General features: G+C 37.4%; 1 pseudogene; it reads right to left on the bottom strand.

The window, feature by feature from the left end:
* Positions 1 to 5880: 5880 nt before the first annotated feature.
* LOC121458245 lies at positions 5881 to 7849 on the bottom strand (annotated as a pseudogene).
* Between the last annotated feature and the right edge of the window lie 742 nt (positions 7850 to 8591).

Below are 8591 nucleotides of genomic sequence, written 5' to 3'. Positions count from 1 at the left end.
AGAGGGAGAGGTAGGATTGTGGAAGTCAGAGGGCCAAGGACATGACTGAAAATTACACAGAATAAACTTATTGGGTTCATGGGGGCTCATAGAAACTGAACCACCAACCAGAGAACGTGCATATGTCTTACGGGGCCTCTGCACACGTGCTGCAGTTGTGTGCCTTGGTCTTCCTGTGAGACTCTTGGCAGAGGTTGTGGAAGCTGTCTGACTCTGTTGCCTTGGGACAGTTTACTCCTGCTGGGTTAACTCATCCAGCTTTAATAGAAGAGTAAGTGCCTAGTTTTGCTGAAACTTGACATGCAATGGCTGGTGCATATACATGGGTGGCCTACTCTTTTCTAAATGGAAAGGTGAAAGAGTGGATGGGAGGAGGAGGAAGATTGGAAAGAGGGACTTGGAAGAGAAAGGAATAAAAGGGAAACAGTGATAGGGTTGAGAAAAATTAATTAGATGGTTAATTACTAAAAAAAAAAGAAATGTAACTGGCATATTAGTGCAGCCATATCTGCACTAATATGCTCCTAAAGTCAGACTAGCAGCTTGACAAACTTCTAGCAAAGCTAAGCCATATGATAACTGCCATATTACTTTTTTTAATTCCATGTCTTGCATACTTGTGGGTCTTTTGATATTTTTACAACATTGGGATACTGGATTTGTCATGAATCATTTATGCCTTCTCCCAGGAGTACTGCTTCTAAGCCTCTTCAGGAAAGTCCCTCATTTAGGAAGATAACCTTATCTACTTAATGGTCTTCCTTACACCTTGGAGGTTGTGACACACATAGAGAAGCTAGAGCTATCTTAGGAGGCTATGAGATAGTCTTAAAACATCTTATCCTGGACCTACAGAGGAGCAAGATAATCAAAACAAAGTAAACCTAGGAAGGTCAAAATGATTCTGTGGTCTAGAGGAGTTGGACAAAAATCAAATTACAAGTCTGTTTCTACTATACATTCAGGAGATTATATGACATATACAGCAACAATGTTAGATTAGCTGAAGTTACCTCTGCCCTATGGAGGGACTTGTATTGATGAGCAAAATGGTGTGAAAAGATGAAAAAAGATTGAGATGTCAAAACCTTCCTTTCTTAGAATAGTTAGCTCCTTGAGAGCCACTGTGGTTTTGTGTGAGAAAGAAACAAAAGAATGTGAAGATTAGATATATAAAAAAATTCTATAAAGATACAAAATGCAAACATTAGATTATACCAGAAATTGAATAATAACTGCAGCTGCTTGGACCTAAGGATTTTTCGTGGGCACTCTATCCATTGAGAGTTAATAATACCATGCTCAGGATAGGGCAATCTACACAGGCTGGCTTGGAGCTTCTTCTCTGTCTAGAGGCATTGGGGTCATACAAACTACCTACCTGAGAGCAGGCTATCTGTCATACAGCCTTAGATTCTTAAAAATTGGGTTATGGGATTGATAAGTGAAATGTTTATAAAAGGTAATTCTGTTCATCAATTATGACTAAACTTGAGAGGAAATGATTGTAAAAGATAACTCTGTTCTATCACTGTTTATCAATGATGACTAAACTTATGACCCAGATGAGTAAGAGAAAAAGTTAAACACATGCCTGTAAACAAAGATGATATCATCTATGTTTTGGAATACGAATCTATCCCTGATTACTGAACTTTGTATAAATAAAGACTGTTAGTTAGTCAGGCTGCAAGATTCCCACAGCTACCATAACCTGGCTTTTTCTTCCCTCTCCTACTCTGTGCCTGCTCTCTGAAAAGTCCCAACCACCACGTTGTGTTCCTGGAAGTACATAGTAAGTAATTATTTTTTCCTATGGAAAAAAAAGACAGAATGAGAGAAAGAAAGGAAGAGCTTCCCAACCCAGCTAACAATAGTATATAATTTGATTAAAAGATGGATAGAGTATCCACATGTAATTTTATCTCAAAAGCACATTAAAATAACTATTTATGTAAATCAGTTGATAAAAGGCTACAAAAAGAACTAGTAAATATAAAGGCTTTGTCTTCTGCAAGAGACAGAGGCCACGCTAGCCGCATAGCCCGGAAAGCCAGCATTTTAAAACTGCACAGCTTTTCTTTTTCTGCTACAGATGAATCAGGAAAACCTCTCTTAAAGGAGCTGCAGCAAGTCACAAGCAAATAGCAAGAAGCTGTCTTAAACTATGTATTCTTTTTGAAGCTTTCTCAGATTTTATGTGGATTTAGCTGACCACGTGGGCCCCACTCTATCACAGGAGGGGTGGGCTGCTTGTCTTTCCAGCTGCCCAGCTATCTTACACTTGAAATAATCACACAGAAACTGTATTCATTTAAACACTGCCTGGCCCATTAGCTCTAACTTCTTATTGACTAACTCTTACATCTTAATTTAACCCATTTCTATTAATCAGTGTATCACCACATGACTGTGGCTTACCAGCAATATTCTAACCAGCATCCATCTCAGGCAGGAGATCCATGGCATCTGCCACTCTACCCTTCTTCCCACCATTCAGTTCTGCCTACTCTGCCTACATAAGTTCTGTCATATCAGGCCAAGCAGTTTCTTTATTGATTAACCAATAAAATCAACACATAAACAGAAGAACCTCCTATACCAATATCTGTATGTTGAATTTGAGTGAGCAAGAAAATAATAAAAATAAGAGGTGACTGAGAAAATGATGACAAGATGGAATAAAGCTGTAAAAGTCTTTCCACTTAAATATGAAAACAATACAATGATATACTTTTTATTATATATACTCTGATTGCAATGAAAAATCCACCAACAAGACAATGACTAAAACTAGAAACAGGGAGAGAGAGAGAGAGAGAGAGAGAGAGAGAGAGAGAGAGAGAGAGAAGATAGAAGGCTGCTGAATCATTCTGGCTTTATAGCTTCATGTGCTAGCTGTTAGTGCACAGTATCAAAAAATAAATGTATGATGTGCATATATTAGAAAAAATAAAAAAATAGATAAGGTGAGGGAATAAATAGGACTACAAATCAAAGGTACCTTCTAGATTTCAAGCTCTACATAGATTGAGAAACAATCTGACAGATACCATGCAATGAAAATGTTTACTGCTGCACACAGCAATGATAGCATAGTGCAGCAAAATACCTACATTGGAGGAAAGGTCAAATACTTCAACAATGTAGTTAAGTTTGACTACACCTTGAATATGTAGCCATGGGTTTTCTCTGCTTTCAACAGCAATCAGAAAAGCTTCTTTTTGCAAGTGAGTGATGGTTATTGTAGGAATTTGTAACTTGTTAAGATGTCAAATATAAGTAACTCTGAGTTCTCACCTGTGAGTAGGTCATTGCTTTCAACCATTAAATGTGCAGGGAACTTCATGAAAGAGGCAAAAGAATGTAAAAATCATTAAATAGAAAGGAGAGCTGTAAAACATTTTTTTCTGGACATTACATGATGGTTGTATGTATCACCTCAGAGTACTGTATTTACCTGAACAAGATAAAGCCAGTTAAAATTTCAATAAGGATGGGAGGGCATGTGAGGCTCTATTCTATAGGAAGAGCTACTGCAGTTGATGGTTGCTAAGGGGGATGTCAATTACTCTTTTTTGAGGAAATGACTTTTTGTAGTCTGTTCATGTCCCTGAGGATAGCCACTTATTGGCATATGTACAGCACCAGTTGGGTTTGGAGGGTTATTAATAACAATAAAAACAATAACAATAAAAAACATGAAGTTGGGATGGATATCAGGTAAGGTACACTAGAGGCTGTTAGAGGATGTAGTAGCTGATGAATACAATCAAAATATATTGTGTAAATACGCATATTACTGAACAAATTAAAAATTATTTTTAAGTTCATTTGACATATCTTCAGCAATAAGATCTTACTGTCAAGTTCTAGAGAATAACCGAGAGTTTTGGCAATTGCCTACTCTGTTGTGGGTAGGTAGTCTACAGAACTTCACTAACCAACAACTCCAAACACATTTCTGATACTGGGCTTTTTATGTGTCAACCTGTGGCCTTGTAGGGGCATTATTGTTCCATTATAGGGTAATTCCACTTAAATTGTGTGTGTGTGCACGTGTGTGCAGATATGCATGTGTCTGTGTGTTGTGTGGTCAGATGATACCTTGCAATAGCCAGTTTGTCTATTTTATCATGTGGGTTCTTGGTGTAGGAGATCCTTCTGTCTATGTGTTGCTTTCATTGGTTGAATAAAGAAACTGCCTTGGCCTTTTGATAGGGCAGATTAGGTAGGCAGAGTAGACAGAGCTGAATGTTGGGAAAAAGGACAAACAGGCAGATGCCATGAATCTCCTGCCTGAAATGGACGTTAAGTTAGAATCTTGCTGGTAAGCCACAGTCATGTGGTAATACACAGATTTAATAGAAATGGGTTAATCATGATGTGAGAGTTAGCCAATAAGAGGCTAGAGCTAATGGGCCAGGCAGTGATTTAATTAATACAATTTCTGTGTGGTTATTTCGGGGGTTAAACTAGCCGAGTGAGACAGAACAAAGGGCCCATGCTACTTGTAACAGTTTGGCGCCCAACATGCTCGTTCCTGTTACAGGTTTGGGAACATGTACCATTTCCCACTAATCCTACTTATTAGCTTGTGCTTATTAAAAAAAATCAGAATAATTTCATGAGACATATGTCACGAAAATGTAGAAGAATATTATGAAAGGAACTAGAAATTACTAAGAACTTCTTAAATTAAGAAAACACATGACATCTAAAGTCTAAATTGAAAACAAATGCAAATTTAAATAAATACTCATTTAAAAACTTCTTATTCAAAAGAAAAAAAAGAGACTATTGGATGTGAAATAAGAGATTCAAATTAGATTATTTTTAATCAATAACATAATGATTGAGGATTGCATCCCTAGATAGACTTTTGATACTGAATGGGGAAAAACTGCATTCTTATGGTCAGGAATTTGCCTTTACAAGCTCCTACCAGAGGACCGCTAGAGAATTTCTTTAATCAAAAATAAGTTAAGATGATGATTAAGAAGTTGATTAAGCATTTTATGTCAATAGATGTACTCTATTTATGCATCCAAATACAAGGCAGTGCTTCGTCAGCGAAAAGCAGTAATATGTTGACAATGTCTGATGTGCTAATGTTGCAGCTTTTCCTAATGCACACCAGCGAGCCTCTGAGAGTTTTCCAGCAATGACCTTGCTTCAGTGTGTAGTGCGCTTCATGGACATATTCCTTCAAAACATGGTGTGCCCAGAATTATAAACTTTTCTTTCAAATTCAGACCTAACGAAGTAACACAAGACATGAATGCAAACGTAGGTCCAGCTATTCTTTCCTCGGGTTTTTAAAAGAGTCATATTTTGTAAGCTAATAAAGTAGGCTCAGGAAGAAAATGTGATTATATACTTCATAGAAGTCATTTTAAAGTAAGGTTCCTAGAATATAGCATTGCCTATCTTTAAAATGCACAAATAAACACGTTTAATTATAATTTAAAACAGGGTGATTCTATATGTTAGCTGTGAAATATAAATATAGGGCAACAGATTTTTTTGGGTATGCAATAGCCTACAAAATGTTAGTGCCTATAACAAACAAAGTTTAAAATAAATAGGAATGATTAGTATAATGCATGTTTATGCTAAGACAGAACAATATGTTAAAATATAAATAAAATGAGAGAGGCATTCCATTTTGAGTTGAAAAGATGGATTATTAGAAAAGCACATTTTCCAAAAACTATCACTAAATATGAGATGCCAATTATCCCCCAAATAATAAATTTTGAACTTTTCAAAAATAATTGTAAGTTTTCTCTGAGAAAACCAACTGCTGTTTCTGTGTGTTCTGCTCAGTCATGCTGCATTTATCAAGGCCTTAGACTATATTTCTTTTCTTTTTTTTTAACGAATGACACTTTATTCAGTCATTTTCTTTACAACTGAAACTCTGGGCATTCAAAATTAACATCCTTGCCCGTGAGTTTCTTATACACACCAGAAAAAGTTTCCACCTTGTGCTCCACGTTGTTCTGCTTTGTCTAAATGAACCTTTATGAGCCGGCTGCCGTCCAGTATCACATAGATCCTCTTGCCCACAATCTCATTCGGGAAGACCAAGTCCTCAAGGATGGCGTCATGCACTGCGGTGAGCATGCAGCTTCTGGGGCACTTCTGCATATTTTTCTTACGGCTTTTCCGAGTTGGCTTGGGCAAAATCCTCCTCTGAGCTATGAAGACTACATGTTTCCCGCTGAACTTATTCTCCAATTCAGGAACCAGCCGGACTTGGACTTTTTGGAAGGATTTCAGCTGAGGAACTGGTAAAAAAATTATAATGGCTTTCCGGCCATCACCAACTTTAATTTCCTTGGCTGGGGTGATGTTGAGCTCACAAGCTACACATTAAACAGGTGGATAGACAACTTTTAACTATTGTTAATGATCTATATTTCTTGACAGGCCTAATGTTTTACATTAAGCTATTGTAATGCTACTAATTAGGAAATTTAATTTAATGAGCATAAATATATTTTTGGACTTTAATTCCAAATAATGAAGAAAGAAAAATCACTTGACCAAAGTTGAGCTTTTAGTGTTTCACCACCTGAAATTAAGTCATACATTGACATGCTCAGACACTTTTCCCTTTTAGGGCATTAAATGCATTTCCTCATTTAGTCTTTACATCATTGTTATGAAATAGATATGCCCATAATCCCATGAGAAAATTAAAGCTTAGGGAATTAACAGCCAGTTATACTAAACCACTTTTCTGGGAAACATAGTCAATCTGGTTTCATTGTTTTCTATATTTATTTTAGCTTATGAGTCATTATTTTATTGAGAAAAGGAGAAGAAAAAAAAACAAAACAAGTTTCCACCTCCTCCCAGCCTCCCATTTCCCTCCCCCTCCTCCCACCCTTCTCCCCCTCCTCCCACCCTTCTCCCCCTCCTTCTACCCTTCTCCCCCTCCCCCCACTCCTTTCCCCCTCCCTCTCCAGTCCAAAGAGCAGTCAGGGTTTTCTGCCCTGTGGTAAGACCTAGGTCCTCCCCCCTCCGTCTGTATCTAGGAAGGTGAACATCCAAACTGGCTATGCTCCCACTGGACTCTCTCAACATGGCGAACAATGAGGGCTGATGAGACGCAAAGGACAATGGCACGGGGTTTTGATCCTGCTTATGAGTCATTTTTAACATTCTTGTTTAAGTGTGGCTATTTCTAGTTTTCCCATTCTTCTCTTTGCTAGATCCATCCATTCTCATTTGGTTTACTTCCAACATATTAGCAATTTTTAATTAATTGGACTATTATGTAAATATATATTCATTCATGCTTAGGTAGTCCTGTGATTGTGCAGTTGTCATTTCAGATCTGCTTCTCACTTGTTTATTTGTGAAATTTCAGGACTCTGTGATGCCAGCCCAGTTTTCACCGTGAAGTTGTACCACACTGGTTACATGTATCAAAACTCCATTCTCACCACTGGGTTTTCAACTTCATTTCAGTGACATTTCCCCTTTAAAGTCAAGAAGACTTTAAAGTCTGCTGTCTGGAAAGAGGAGAGGAGAGGAAGCTTGTGGGGAAGTTGCAGGTGTTACTTGTAGTTGTGACTTTTATTCTTGCACTTCTTCAAAAGCTTCTGCCTGTCTCCATTCCTCCATGGCACTGCAGACACCCAACTTCTAGCATTCCATAGGACCCTGCAGACACTCAAACCCCAGCACCCTGCATGTTTTGGCAGACACCAAAACTCTTGGCCACAGCATCCATTAACCATCTCACACTAGTTTCATAGCTGATTTCACAAAGATATGTATGTATTGCTTATTTCTTTTTAGGGCAAATAAATATTCAATTGTTTCACTTACACATTTTTACAAGAGAATTCCTTCTCTGCTTCCCCAAATAAACTTGAGTCCTGATGATTCATTTTCCTGTCCATATTTCTCTCTTGTTATTGGTTTTTGTTTTTTGGAAAAAGGACCAGGAGTAATTTTTCTCTGCCTTCACCTCTTTGTTTAAAGATTCCCACCTGAACATACTGTGATTCTTCCCCTTCCATATTCTTCCTTGATGTTTTCTCATTGTTTTCATTCTACTGGGGGGAGTCCTCCTCTTTGTTAGCAATGACATTAGCTGCCCTTCCGATTTTTCACATATAGTCTTGTCTGTTCATGGCAGAAAATGTATGGCATTTATGTATGTAAGGATATGAGCCATGAGCCATGTTAGAATAGTTGACTATTTTGTGTATGTGTGAATCACTGGTTAGTTCAGAACAGTATAAGGAGTTATAACAAAAATCGGGCTTAAGAGATAAAATTGTGGAGAATCCATTAAGCTGATTGACTGTCACTTGGGGTTGTAATGCAAGAAACTTTTCATATAACCAGCATTCTTGTAAACTAGGGGCTGTATTATTAATCATGGAATAGAACACAAAGTTTAAACTGAAATCTGGCAATTTATGAAAACTCTCTTTCCCAATTGGAAGTTCTGTGGAAATATACCCATGTTTGATAATCATAACCTGTGAATGTTACTTTCAAAAAAGTGTCTAGTATAATTATATTAAGGATTAACACATATTATCCAGGTAGTCACAGACTCCAAT

This window comes from Microtus oregoni, unplaced genomic scaffold, assembly GCF_018167655.1.
Source record: "Microtus oregoni isolate MIOR12 unplaced genomic scaffold, Mior012 000017F_ref0000208, whole genome shotgun sequence".
Classification (NCBI taxonomy): Eukaryota; Metazoa; Chordata; class Mammalia; order Rodentia; family Cricetidae; genus Microtus; species Microtus oregoni.
The sequence above is the reverse complement of the archived record's forward strand: the minus strand, read 5'-3'. Positions and strand labels throughout refer to the sequence as shown.